This window comes from Cyprinodon tularosa, unplaced genomic scaffold, assembly GCF_016077235.1.
Source record: "Cyprinodon tularosa strain WSP-4 unplaced genomic scaffold, ASM1607723v1 ctg342, whole genome shotgun sequence".
Lineage (NCBI taxonomy): Eukaryota > Metazoa > Chordata > Actinopteri > Cyprinodontiformes > Cyprinodontidae > Cyprinodon > Cyprinodon tularosa.
The window spans coordinates 226,412-242,084 of NW_024039055.1; the positions used below are offsets into that span (position 1 = coordinate 226,412).

General features: G+C 36.6%; 1 protein-coding gene across 1 annotated transcript in view; it reads right to left on the reverse strand.

The window, feature by feature from the left end:
- Nucleotides 1–15,673, reverse strand: part of smyd3 (SET and MYND domain containing 3) — a 112,704-nt gene that overhangs the window by 96,072 nt on the left and 959 nt on the right. The window lies entirely within an intron of this gene.

The following is a 15,673-nucleotide window of genomic DNA, read 5'->3' on the forward strand; positions in this document are numbered from 1 at the left end:
GGTTCAAGAGTGGCTTGACACAAGGAATGCGACAGCAGAAACCCATGTCTTTCATACGTCTGTGTGTGGTGGTTCTTGAAGCACTCACTCCAGCTGCAGTCCACTCTTTGTGAATCTCCCCCACATTTTTGAATGGGTTTTGTTTCACAATCCTCTCCAGGGTGCGGTTATCTCTCTTGCTTGTACACTTTTTTTCGACCACATCTTTTCCTTCCCTTCGCCTCTCTATTAATGTGCTTGGACACTGAGCTCTGTGAACAGCCAGCCTCTTTAGCGATGACCTTTTGTGTCTTGCCCTCCTTGTGCAAGGTGTCGATGGTCGTCTTTTGGACAACTGTCAAGTCAGCAGTCTTCCCCATGATTGTGTAGCCTATAGAACTAGACTGAAAGACCATTTAAAGGCTTTTGCAGGTGGTTTGAGTTAATTAGCTGATTAGAGTGTGGCACCAGGGGCCATCAATTTTGAACCTTTTCACAATATTCTAATTTTCTGATATGATGAATTTGAGATTTTCATTTGTTGTCATTTGTAATCATCAAAATTAAACAAAATAAACATCTGAAATATATGAGTTTGTATGTAATGTATGAATATAATATACAAGTTTCACTTTTTAAATGGAATTACTGAAATCAATCTACTTTTTCATGATATTCTAATTTTATGACCAGCACCTGTAATGGTTTCCCTCGAAGCAGCAGACAAGCAAGTTTTGATGATTGCAGCAAATTTTATAGCAACTTCCAGGAGTCCGTTGAAGCTTTCCAATAAACAATAGAAGGAAGATTACAAAGAATAAATAAAATTAGTCAGATAAGGATGTGGGGCTTAGTCGTTCTTGTTTTAACCAACGTGAAACTGATATTTAAGAATTTTTAGGAGCACCAATGGTCAGAGGTCGACAGAGTGGCCTAGACATGTATTCAAGAGCAACATTATCTTAAAGTGGTAATCAAAATAAAAGCTTAAGCATGAGCAAAAAAGTTTTTGATAAAAAATGACTTAAGTGCTGATTAAACCCTTTGTTTCAGATAGTTAAAGTGATGTAATCATGTAGACAAAACGTTTAATTACGGTTTGTTTCAAAAAAGTAAATAAGATTTTTTAAAAGTAAAAAAAAAAGTAGAAATCATAACAAACCTTACCTTTTTCAATAAGACCATTGTGTTAAGATGAACAACATAAAAATGGTTAGTTTCCATTTCCCAGGAACAGATTTAGCCACTCATTATGAAGAGTCTATGTTTCCTAGAAAGAAATTAACACCTAATAATAACTCTGTTTAATTAAATAATACTGTGCGTTTTTCAAATATCAAGCAGCCATATTTAAGACTAATGAATAAGTATTTAAACCAATAAATAAGTATCTTATTAAGTTTTCTCCATTTTTTGTTGGTAAAAAAGAGACAGGCGGAAGCATTACAGTTTTTCTTTTTTGTTTGTTTTTTTGTATTTCTATTTTCATCCGAAATTAGAAAACATGTAAATAAAAATTTATGATCCAGGAATAAATGTTGGGAAGCCAAACTACTATAGAAACAGAAGAACTAGAAGAATGAGACAGGAATAAATAGAAGAGAAGGAATGTATAGGTCATTAAAGCTGCCACTCATTGGAATTTGAAGAAACCAGGAGATGCTGGTTTCTCCATCATTATGCAAGTTTTACAGATCTGTGTTCTTCCATCGGTGTATATGTGGTCAGTTTTTTTGTATTCTTTGCCATAAGACATCTAATTAGGCCTACCTCAGCATATCCCTCCTGGTGTGTGCAGCATGCCAAATGATTCCCCAGCAGTATGGGCTGCAGCACAGCGTTCATGAGATTCTACTCCGATTAGAAGTCTTCCGGAGCTTTTTTGTATGTTAATAACTACACAGTAAACTCTTCTCCCCGCCATTAGTGCTAAACCTTACTCTAAAATGGTAAGGTGAATAAATATGTGCCACCTTTTCTTTTATTCTTTTGTAAATGGCCACAATTTTGGTTAGTGGGCTGCATGGATCAATTCTTCTGTTACCTGCAGCACTTCTTCTGAAATGTTCAGGCTGGAATAAATTTAGATGAAAAGATGTGGAACATCTTGTAGAGTTTATCTGTTTGTTAGCATCACTATTGCTGAGTTTTACCAAGTGAAAATGAAAGACTGTTAAAAGGATTAGAAAATATTTTAAAGAGAGCTTCTAAAGAGTCACTGATGCCATCTACTGTTGGCCTTAAATATGAGTTTGGTTTAGTTTAGGGTGAGGTATGCACCAGTAAATGTTTAGGTTTATACAGGTGCTGGTCATAAAATTAGAATATCATGAAAAAGTAGATTGATTTCAGCAATTCCATTTAAAAAGTGAAACTTGTATATTATATTCATACATTACATACAAACTCATATATTTCAGATATTTATTTTGTTTAATTTTGATGATTACAAATGACAACAAATGAAAATCTCAAATTCATCATATCAGAAAATTAGAATATTGTGAAAAGGTTCAAAATTGATGGCCCCTGGTGCCACACTCTAATCAGCTAATTAACTCAAACCACCTGCAAAAGCCTTTAAATGGTCTTTCAGTCTAGTTCTATAGGCTACACAATCATGGGGAAGACTGCTGACTTGACAGTTTTCCAAAAGACGACCATCGACACCTTGCACAAGGAGGGCAAGACACAAAAGGTCATCGCTAAAGAGGCTGGCTGTTCACAGAGCTCAGTGTCCAAGCACATTAATAGAGAGGCGAAGGGAAGGAAAAGATGTGGTCGAAAAAAGGGTACAAGCAAGAGAGATAACCGCACCCTGGAGAGGATTGTGAAACAAAACCCCTTCAAAAATGTGGGGGAGATTCACAAAGAGTGGACTGCAGCTGGAGTGAGTGCTTCAAGAACCACCACACACAGACGTATGAAAGACATGGGTTTCTGCTGTCGCATTCCTTGTGTCAAGCCACTCTTGAACCACAGACAGCGTCAGAAGCGTCTTGCCTGGGCTAAAGAGAAACAGGACTGGACTGCTGGTGAGTGGTCCAAAGTCATGTTCTCTGATGAAAGTAAATTTTGCATTTCCTTTGGAAATCAAGGTCCCAGAGTCTGGAGGAAAAGAAGAGAGGCACTTCATCCACGTTGCTTGAAGTCCAGTGTAAAGTTTCCACAGTCAGTGATGGTTTGGGGTGCCATGTCATCTGCTGGTGTTGGTCCATTGTGTTTTCTGAGGTCCAGGGTCAACGCAGCCACATACCAGGAAGTTTTAGAGCACTTCATGCTTCCTGCAGCTGACCAACTTTTTGGAGATGCAGATTTCATTTTCCAACAGGACTTGGCACCTGCACACAGTGCCAAAGCTACCAGTACCTGGTTGAAGGACCATGGTATCCCTGTTCTTAATTGGCCAGCAAACTCTCCTGACCTTAACCCCATAGAAAATCTATGGGGTATTGTGAAGAAGAAGATGCAATACACCAGACCCAACAATTCAGAAGAGCTAAAAGCCACTATTAGAGCAACCTGGGCTATCATAACACCTGAGCAGTGCCACAGACTGATCGACTCCATGCCACGCCGCATTGCTGCAGTAATACAGGCCAAAGGAGGCCCAACTAAATACTGAGTGCTGTACATGCTCATACTTTTCATGTTCATACTTTTCAGTTGGCCAACATTTCTATAAATCCTTTGTTTTTATTGGTCTTCAGTAATATTCTAATTTTCTGATATGATGAATTTGAGATTTTCATTTGTTGTCATTTGTAATCATCAAAATTAAACAAAATAAACATCTGAAATATATGAGTTTGTATGTAATGTATGAATATAATATACAAGTTTCACTTTTTAAATGGAATTACTGAAATCAATCTACTTTTTCATGATATTCTAATTTTATGACCAGCACCTGTAGTTACTGTCAGGGTCAGGGCAAGGAAAGGGTTAATAATAGCCACGTGTTCCTCACTACATTTAGCAAATGAAATGTTGATTATTCTTTACTTTTTTAATTTTTCAAGCTTTGCGCAGCAGAAACCAGGAGATGACTTTAGAATCACCACCATAGAAATTAAATATTGCATCTGAAAATATCACATTAATAAAAAATATTGTAATCCATTCAACCAATGAGGCATCATGTGTTTCCGGATACATATTCAGAATTGATTAAACATTTCACTATAAATTTCCTTAACTTTATACACAAAATGTAGTTTATTTTCACGAATTAAAAAACTAATATAAAGTTACTTGGGTGGTACCTACCCAGTCTTGTTTTGCTGCAGTTCAGAGGCTGAGCAAACTTGGTCTGCAAATTTATTTCAATCATAGTTTTTACTGGTAATATCACTTAAGGAAAAAACTTTAATGACAGAAAAAAAATAGAAATATGTATAACAAAATTCACACAGTGAAAGCTACGTACAAAATTAAAGATCATGCAAGGGGAATTACTGTTAATGATTTCAGAAAACAGTAGGGCTGCAACAACGAATCGATAAAATCGATAAAAATCGACTTTTAAAAGCGTTGGCAACGAATTTCATCATCGATTAGTTGTGTCGCGCGATTATTGCGTCATCCGCTGCGCCGTCATCACTGCCTCTTGACTGAAAGAGGAAGAAAAAAAAATACGGCAGAGCGAGTCAGCGCTGCAGGTGCAGTGTTGCCAGCTCCGCGACTTTTCAGACCCCTCCAGCGACTATTTTTCAAAAAAGCGACTAGCGACAAATCTGGCGACTTTTTTCGGTGTCACTGGCGGCTTTTGGAGACTCTTACGTGAAAGCATGTATCATTCCTACTCTGCCGTGGGGCGCCTCCCCCACCCCAACCGCGTTTTCCCGCAGGAGTCCCTCTCAGTCAGAGCCTCAGCGTCCAGACTGCAAATGAAGCGCGCATGCACCGGGATTGACGGCGCAAATTGATCACAATAATTAAAATAGCCTGCGCTTTGTAAAGCGAAAAAAGTGATAACATGCAACTTTTTTCAAAAGAAATTAACATGGCACGGAACCACCATGTTTGTTTGGTTTTAAAGTGGGGAAACGTTACGTTAGTTTCTCAGGTAGCTCATCTGATGCTTTCCTTACCTTGTTAGTAGGTTACAGACAGTGATAAGGTTGGCTACTTATTTTACTTTTAATTTCATTTGAATTAGCTTAAGCAGCGTTTACATTTACTTTATAAATAAATTAACTTGCAAATTATGAGGGCAAGACTTTTAAAGTTTAAATCTTCTGGCAAAGATAAAGTAAAGATGATCCTGCAATTTATAGAAGTAAAGCAGAATAAAATCCAGCAAGATCAGTAATATGTCAATTAATTATATGCCACATTCCCATGTAAATATCTGTCTTTGGAGGATGTGTTTTTAGCACCCCTAGTTCTCTCATTTTTATTCCAAATACAATTTATAATTTGAATCACAGGGCTATTTTTATCTCTATGGTTCAGTATTTCTCAAGTAGCAACTTTAACTGCTGTACTTTCCTGTCTTAAAAGGCAGAACTCTTCTAGTCTAAAAAAAACTCATTTGTTGAAATGGGGGGGCCTATTGTTGAACCCCTTAGAGGCTTTTAAAAACAAAAATGTCTTTTTTTGCGCTTTATGAAACAAAGTACCCTATATTTTGTGGATGTACATCTACATTTCTCATGTAAGTTTGCGTAGTTTTAACACAAACATTTATTTTTCATATTGCACCAGTACAGTTAATGAGCAACCTGTACTTGTGTGCTTGTTTGTTCTGTCTATAATGTTAATTTTGCAATAAAGAGGCTAATATAAAAAAATATTTTTTGTCCGATTCATCGATTTTTAAAATAATCGTTAGTTGCAGCCCTAGAAAACAGTCAAATATGACTTCATTTCATAAAGCTTAAAGAATATTTTAATCTCTAACTTCAACTTAGACTTTACCAGCTCCCATGCTCTGACCTACCAGTTGGTTTCCAGCTTCATAACTTAGACTTAGACTTAGACTTCTTTATTTGTCATTTTGTATGCACAGGGTGCATACAGAACGAAATTGCGTTACATACAGCTTATGAACGTTGCATTGATATTTCAAATGGCACGAGTTATAGAAAAATACAAAAAGTGCAGCAGTGGTCAAAGTGTGAACAGTGCAGAGGATAAGAGACAGTGTGCAAGTTGCAGTGGTTCAGTGCAAAATGGCATTTGTGCAAAAAATGCGTTATTGAAAAATACAATGAGATGAACAATTTAAAGGGCTAAAAGTTAAAAGTTCAGCAGCATTTGATGCCCGATAATGTGCAATAGGTGCAGAGTTCGGATTGTGGATCAAAGGTTCAACAGTCTGATGGCAGTGGGGAAGAAGCTGTTGCACAACCTGGTGGATCTGCAGCGGATGCTGCGGAACCTCTTTCCAGAGGGCAGCAGGGAGAACAGTCCATGGTGGGGGTGTGAGGGGTCTTTGATGATATTACGGGCTCGGGACACACAGCGCTGTGATGAAATGTCCTTAATGGAGGGAAGAGGAGCCCCAATGATTCCTTCCGCTGTCCTCACCACCCTCCTCACATTCTTCCAGTCAGAAGCTCTGCAGCCTCCACACCACAGAGAGAGACAGCTGGTCAGAACGCTCTCTATGGTGCTTCTGTAGAAGGTTGTGAGGATGGGCGGGGGCAGGCGGGCTCTCCTCATCCTCCGCAGAAAGTACAAGCGCTTCTGTGCCCTCTTCACTAGAGATGAAGTGTTTACAGTCCAGGTGAGGTTGTCCGTGATGTGCTAAGCCTGAAGTCCTGACCAACGTCACCATTCATAATGTCTCATGTTCTCAGTCACAGCTGTTGGGAAGCAGGGATGAGCTCCCCCTTCGTCTGGGAGAGTCACAACAGGTTAGCAATTTTCTTCTTAATCATAAACTATGGCTGAACGATTTTGCCAAAAATCTAAATTGTGATTATTTTTCACCAATATTGCAAGTATGATTTTATTTGGATTTTCCTTAGTACTAATCAAAAGCTTGTAGATGTTTCATTTCAGGGTTTCAGTTTTTTACATTGCCTTGAAAGCTTGCTTGTTAAGTCTATTGTTGCAGGATTTTACTGTAACCTTTAAGACAAAGTGCTTACTTACTTGCATACATGAATTTGCATGCTAGCTGCAACTTTCTGCTCTTTTCTGTGATGGTGGCAAACCCACTTTGAATATATTTCTGCTACATGAAGCACTGCAGTCAGAAATGTTATTTATTACTCTTGTTAAATGTAATGTCACCAAAATGTGAGTGCCTCTGCAATTCGGAAATTGCATCATGTTAAATTGTGATTATATAGTAAATGCTTTTACAGTAAGCGCCCAGCCCTATTACAAACTCTTATAGGGACCAGATAAAGCTACATTCTACTAGGACTCAATGAAATGAAAAATGAAGACAGTCCAGACTGTCTTAGCTTGTGGACTTCTGCATGATGTTTCTAGTCTTTAGAAATGTACACACCTTTTGCCTGGCGATCTATCAAAATTACGCTTGTTCCTCATTTCTGACATAAGATGGAGGAGAGTACTCAGTCATGCTGCAGCGCTATAGAGCCAGTGGGAATTACCACATCAACTAGAAAGGAGTTTCTTTTTCATTGCAATGGCAAAAGCATGGAGATGATGGCGTTTGTGTAAACCCAGGGTCATTTTTAAGAAGCACAGTCAAGCCATCGTCAGCAATCATTCGTAACAAGCAGGCTTCCAATTTATTGAGCTATAACTGCATTATTAATGTCGGGCAGATACTTTTAATTCTTTTCATCATATTACCCCTATGCAGAATTTCTACCATTTCTGGAACAAAAGACAGAAACTTAATGTTCTTATTTTTTGCATTAATTTGTGTGAGAAATTTAGATCCTGTTCATCATTTCAATGTTCCAGAAGGATGAGTTGTGGAGCTCTTTAATGCATTTAAATGGAGGTTATTTATTATTTTAAAAGCCTTTCTGAAGCAAGAGAGTCAAGTTAAGGGGAATAACAAAAAGAAATACTACGAGCACATGTGGTTTGATCTCAGTTTCATACCTGGCAGCTGAATTTCCAACCAGAATGAAGCCTAATGAAAGAAGTGTGGCTGTGTAATATTCTCACTGAAATGCAAACAGGAAGTGCAAAAGATCTTGAGCTCTGAAGTATAGGCATGACATGGCTGCTGGAGGAGCCCCAGAGACATCAAGGCACAGGAGGGGGGACACAGCCAGTAATCATCAATATGCATCCGCAGAAATAACTCCCACTCAGACTGGACAACAGGAGACATAACAATAATCTCACTAAATTAGAATAATAAAACCTCTATGTTAGAGGTTTTATTCTTAGTCATCCTTATTGGTTGTGGATTATGGCTTTTTTCAGTCCAATTCCTGCCCATAGTTATCAAGAAAACAGGTAACAGACTTACCATTTATGATTCGCACAATAATAAATCCCTATACCGCTTTTTTTTCCTGGATCCAAATTTCTAATAGGCAAAAAAAAAAAAAAGAATTTTATTAACTGTGCTGCATAAAGCTGAAGCTCAGCAGATGACTTGCGTTCATACTCCTGAGAACCAACATATAATTTCTGCAAACAGATGTGTTTTTAAGATGATTACTAACACATATTTAGAGGCAGATTCCCTGTGTACAGCAGATAACCTGCTTTACAAATGATACAGCTGTTTGGGATTTTCTTTCCGAGCACCTGGGTGTGAAACAGCAGGAGAGGGAGAAAAACAACTCAGTCTGGGAGGAGAGAGACAGAGGTAGCGCACTAGAAAATAATCTTCATTTTGAGAAACAGGGAAGTCAGAGAAGGAGAGAGAAAATGCATTTCACCTGTGAAGATGGTGGAAAGAGGAGAAGATGGTAAACAGAGAGCTATGCGAGAAAGGAAGACAGACAGATGTTGGGAAAAGCAAAGGGGAGAATAAATTTAGAGGAGAAATAAGAAGAGCTGCTGGTTTTGATTTATTTTGAAAATTCTTTCCTCACACCTGCTGCTATTGGTTTGTCAAACTACATCTAAAGCAGTCATCTGTATGCTTCCCATACATGCAGGTTCACACACATTCTTATCAGAGTCTGTCTACAGAGAAGGCTTTGGGGAAAAAAGGGATGGATGTTTGGGGAAAAAAAATCAGATTCAGGGTGTTGCCTTTACATATTATGCAGACACGCTGCATGAAGCTGAATATCTGTGTGTATTAGACAAATGTGAAGCTGATAAGCGTTCACCCTTTAAGCTCAGAAGAACAAAGTGAGAAAATGTGATTCAAAGCTAATGTGAGGATAAGCAGGTAATTTCCAGCTTATGTGCACCTCTTCCAACGTTTCTTCTCCATTTACCTTTCAGTATGTACATATAAATAAGGGCTAAAATTAATTAATAAAAAATAGATCAAAATACATTATAAAAAGCATTGGCAATGAGGCCCTGAATATATCGAGCCAGAGTTAAAGTATTATTTTCAAAAGAAATTCAATAAACTTTACAATAAAAGGCACAGAGAAAAGTGTTTGAACCAAGAAAAAAAAAACTGTTGGACCTTTAGAGCTGCTGCATGCATCAACACAATAGTGCCAAACATACGGACAGCACTCTATTTATTTTCACAAATAGTTTCACAGCATGACAGAGTACTTCTCTGAGCATGTAATGATTTTTGTGCCCATACCACTGGGAGAACAAAAAGATGCTGTTTGTTTGCATACCCACGTCCAGGAAATGACCATCAAAGATGAAGGTAATTACAGGATTGAAAGCTCTGTGTGAGTAATGGATGATGAAAGCTGAAAGACACACAAATGCAGCCCAGACACACACATCTTAACAGGTTGGTAACCTTTTGTTCTCACTCTAACAGCAAATGATAGGGATGGTTAGGAGAGACATGCTGACATAAGAAGTCAGGAATTTTTATTCTTTACTAGGAGAATTGATGCATATTGAAACCTAAAATCACTCCTTCCATACAACGCCATTTAAAGCAACACTGCATCTTGATGAGAGCATCGTCAAAGTGTGTCATAAAGGGTCTGAAGCGCTTTAGGAGGAATTTCCCTCTTCTCTTTACCGGTATCTATTACAATACGTTTTAAGTGTCCCCACCTCAGATGATCACATATTTTCTGTCAGTTTAAAGCACTACTTTGTCTCCATTGTGTTAAGGCCTTAGATGATGATAACCATGCAGGCTCTAGTAACAAGCAACAAAACACCTTAACTACCAAAGATTATAAAGACCAATGCAGAAGGAACAAAGAGCACAGTAGAGGCTTTGGTTTCTGCCCTCCTGGTCCTAACATCTGATGAGGCTGTCCATAGCAGTAAGAACTGGAAAGAAGGGAGGGACCATCCCCCAGGATAGATTTGTGAGGTTAAGTGCAGGAATGTCTAAGAGGTTGCTTAATGTCGTTCCAGCAAAGTGTCGTGGATAAGTGCTCTGAAGAGTTAGCGCTGTTTCCAGCATTAGTTAAGGTCCCTCATGGATTAAGAGCTGTTGTTAAAATTCTAATTCAGAAGACACTCTCATCTTCGCAGGACGACTTAATTTGCGTAAGGAGACCTTGTTAATTTATTTATTTTACAAATTAGTAAAAAGAGCAACCGATTAAACTGAATGTTACAAAGATGACATGATTATACGAGCTGTTTACACCGAGAAATGATCAGGAGCGCCTTGAAAACGGTCAGATCCGCCTCTCTGGCCGCAATGCGCGCTCCCGACACAGGGGGAACAGAAACAGAATTTCGCACAAGACCGGTTCAGCCTCGGAGTTAGTACCCACCCTTTCCGGTTGAATTCCTCAAATGATAATTTGTTTTGGGAATTGTAAACGTGTTTCGAATGTTTTTTACTTTTTTTCTTAAAATGCTATTTGTTTTGAATTTTTAAAAGTGTGTTGTTTATTTCTATTTATTTTTTTAAATGTAAATTTGTTTTCTGAAATGACCATTTGTTTTGGAACTTGTAAAAGTGTTTTAAATTTTGTAATGTTGGTTTGCACCTCTCGGCCACCGTAAAAATGTATACAAAAACAAAATTTCGTTCAGTACAGCTCTCAAGAAATTTCCATTTCTAAAGTGCAGCAGTGATAAAATGTAAACATGGTGATCAAATGTAAAAAAAAAAAAAAAAAAAAAAAAAAGACTGGTATATGATTTACAGTTTTTTTTAAATGTCATTTTATACAACATTCAGCACTCTAATGGATCTGAGGAAGAAGCTGTTCTGGAATCTGCTGGACCTGCATCGGAAGCTTGGAAGCCTCATCCTAGAGCACTGCAGCGAGAACAGTCCATGGTGGGGGGTCATTTATAAGCCCCTAAACAGGCCATCTATCTTATCAAAAGAACATTTTTAGGGACTCTGGTGAAAACCACAGCAGTAAAGCGAGTTCTATGTTTCCCAGATGATTCACAGGATCAGGCAATCCCCCCATTTTGTTATAAATCCAGGCACGGTACAGGTAACATCAAAAAGGTAATGGAGGCAAGAAGTGAGGAATGCCTTGGATGGCATTCCCCTGCTGATTTTTCTCCCTTGGGGGAGAATAAGCAGAAACTGGTGATGTTGTATGAAGAGTCAGAGATCTTTGCCAAGTATGACTGTGATACTTTGGCTCCATCAAACAGCAGAAAATTACCTTAAAGATAAAACAGCAATTTAAATGGAGATCTACCTTGAGTCCAAATCCCAGCTGAAGTCCCACTTTAAACATACTAACAAGTTAACCCATCTTGGCTTGCCTAGGTTTTTCAATTAAACTTTTTTGATCAACACCGACAAAAGTAGAATTTTCTTCATCTTCCATCTTGATTTTAAAAACTAAGTTTTAGATGTTTTCAGAAGTTCAGATATTCAAACTCCTGGGAATTTTTTTTCACATCCTTCGCCGGTGGTTGGGTTGCTCACTTGTCGCAGGAATCAATTCCAGTTGTAAACCTGTTATCAGTTATATTTACTTGTGATTTATTGCATAAATATCATCCGTTTTCTATTCATCAACTCATCATGTTGTCTTTTGTAACAGGAGTGAGATAAAATCGAAACGTCTCACATTTTTTATTGTAAAAATGATATTTACTATAATTACAACAAGTCTTTATGTACCTATTTTTTAACCCCTTCATAAACTTGGTGCATCATATTCATGAGAGAATTTTTGTTATGAAATCCTGTAGAGTTAGCTTATTTAAGGGTTACATTTTTGTGCAAGTCAGAGAAGTATCACATTTTGTCCATGAAAACTAATATAAACACTAATTCATGATTTAAAAACTAGATATAGACTAAAAACTGTATTTAAAAATAAAGATTAAAAACTAGTCTGCATAGCAATGAACCATTATATTATAAAGACTCACTTATAATAGCTTGCTGCTTTCATTCAGGTGGTGCTATGACCTGGGCTTCAGTTCTGGTTACACATTGATACGGTTTCTCTAACAGCTAAAGAACTAAAGAGTTGTTTTATTTTTCCTCTGACACACTGATTCCTTATTCCTTAGTTTGAATATTTCATAATATTGATTGGTGCTGTCATGGTTTCTTGACAATACTTGCCAACAGAGAATGTTCTTCATCTTCCAGGTTACAGGCATCACATCATAACTAAAAAATTTAAAAAGCCTCTCAAGTAAGACTGTCTTTCAATATTTTCTGTCAGTATTGTTAAAAAAATAAAGACCCAAAGGAAATTGTTGTCATCTAACTTCTAATCAAATGTTTTTTCTCTATAAATAAGGCAAGTAAGGCTTTTAGATGTTTTTGTTTTTATCAGCAGAGTGTGTTTGCGCATGGTCCAAAGAGACGCAGAGTGAGAGATTGGTGTCAAATATCAACACTTGATGGAAGCCTTGGTTCCTCATAAATACACACACATTAAAATAACAGCTAACCCAAAGTATTATATACATATATGGCCTACACTCTGTTTGATGCATTATCTGTGGAGTAGAGGTGGTGCTCTAGTTCCTCTACTTTCATCCATCTCAAGAACTTCTACTTTATTTGTTTTTTTGTTTCAACACATACCAAACAAAAACCCTTAAGTCAGGGTTATATCCTTGCTGTGCAGATGTGTCAAGAGAATTTAGCTGTGATTATCTTCCCTTTTGCTTCTACAGCTTTGATCCAGGGACATTTAAAGCCCTGCAGTTTATACTTTAAAACTTAGATGGATAAAAACTGCCTATATCCAACAACTAAAAAAGAAAACCAACCATTTCAAGTCTAACATATAAATCATACAATTTGAAATCCAATTTTAAAATCAGTCACAGTTGCTCCTTAGATGTTACCAGCTCCCTTATGGGTCATTATTATATTACATGATATTACAGAGATGAACTGGTTCAGTGTGTTCAGAGACCAGAAGAGTCCAGGAAAAGGATTTTGGTTTTTAAAATTTCCATTGAGAATTAGGATCAGAAAATACATTCTGAAATTCCAGTATTTAATAATGGATTAATGAATACAATTTGCAATTACTCTTGAATAATTCAATTTAATATGTGCAATTTGAAAATGTTTTTGATGTTTGATTGCAAATTGCATGATTTAAATGTTAAAATTTGAAATGGCTGATTTTCTTTTTCAGTGACTCTCTAGGTCCTCCGTGGTAAAGAATATCATATTGTACACAGAGGCATAGCCAGGAAATTTTTATAAGGGTGGCCAGGCAATAATCAATGTACACTGAGGGGTGGCCGAAGGTAGATAAGCACCAAAACCTCAAGGTCAATCTACACTGTTCCAACAGGAAAGTTAACAAGCAAAACAATCATATTTTCTAAATAAAGACTACAGTAACTATACTTCCCCACAGCCTTTGCTAACAAATAGAGGAATATATTCAAACATCCGTAATTTCTATATAAAAGGTATTGTGGATAAAAATCTTTTTGGTTTAAATTTCCATTGTCATTACTTACCTACTTTTATCAATAATCATTCTGCATAAACTTGATTTTTAAAAGTAATAATATCTAAATAAATTGATTATTTAATAAGTTTTTATTAAAATAGTTATTTTTCTGTGATTTCACAGAAGAGTCCTAGATGACTTGCAGCAGGGTTCCTACAGCATAAGGAAAGTTAATTTCAAGACTTTTTAATGCCACTTGAAATAAAAATTTAAGACCAAATTCACAAGAAACACAAGAAAAACCTGCTTGCGACAACTTAACCCAAAGGTTTATTATAACATAAACCACTGGGCTAATGTTTCAAATTTTGAAAAGCTTCCCATACAGGAAGAAAGCTAAAAACACACAAATGACAGATATTTTAACAATTATTTAACTGAATTCACAAACTTTGTTTTAGCAGGGAATAAAACAAATCAGTTTTAAAGCCAAAACATAACCAGTGCTAAGTCTTTTTTGCAGTTATTTTTCTTTGTATCGTTTTCTTAGTATGTTTGATTTGGTGATAAGTGGAGGCATTGCAGAGACAAGGGTGGAACAAAACTGAGAAATACCGGCTGTTTCTCGGTAACTCGATTTTGACGCTTTGTGTTTTGCGCTTCGAATGTGCGACTCCACTGCCTTAATTCCCATCAGTCCGAACTTGAATGACTTCTTGCACAAATTTTGGTTACATTTACACTTGCTCATACAAAAAGTTAATGGTGCATCTCCCAAATGTGCCGGCCGCAACAACGCTTTTATTGGTTCCGCTATCGGGACGGAACCAATAATGGCAAGCCATTATTTTTTTTTTCCTAAAAAGAAGAAAAAAAAATCATAAATTTGAACGTTTTCTTTAGATTACAAAAATAAATCGTAATAAAAATAATCCTATTTATGATGTTTTAAAAATTAAGACCAACGAAAGACTGATTTAAGACATTTTAATACCAATTAAGGCCTTAATTTTATTTTGAAGAATTCAATGCCTTTTAAGACTTTTTAAGGACCCGCGGGAACCCTGTGCAGAGACACATAATTTTCCCTTTACCCCATAAAACACAAAATCTATTTCTGCTTGAATTTTGTACTTATCTTTAATGTTAGTATATTAATGTGCATAATTAACTGCAGTGTTTTTGTTGTCAAGTAATTGTTAATATATGAAAAATTAAAATGTTTTGAATATTCCACTTTAGTGTATTACTGCTGCCACCATCTTTATTAGAGGGAAATAAATGCTAGGGATGGCCAATGATTGGCTAAGGTTGGCAATGGACACCCCTGGCCCCCCATCTAGCTCCGCCCTTGATTGTACAGTAATTACAAATTTTCTGCAGATAAGATACCCTGGCGTAACATATAAGAGCATTGTTAAAGCATTATTATATAAAAGTTATTATTCCTTTTAACAGAAGCACAGAAAACTATGGAAGCAAATTGTTACCATATTTCAAATGAAAAAGCATTTCCAGAAATGCTTTTTCATTTTAAGAATGTGGCTGCATTACTTGAGTCATAAATAAAATTTGTAATCAATCATCCTATTTGCATTTTAATTTTCTTCTTCAAGACTGCTCATCCTTTTACTTAATTAAAATGAAAAAGACATTTGAGATTTATTTTTCAAAATGTACCCTAGCAAATACATACCAAAATTCAATTTGAAATGTAAAATTTGAAAATGTAAAAGCCTTTCTGGAAATGCTTTTTCATTTTAAGAATGTGGTTGCATTATTTGACTCATGAATGAAATTAGTAATCAATCATCCTATTTGCATTTGCA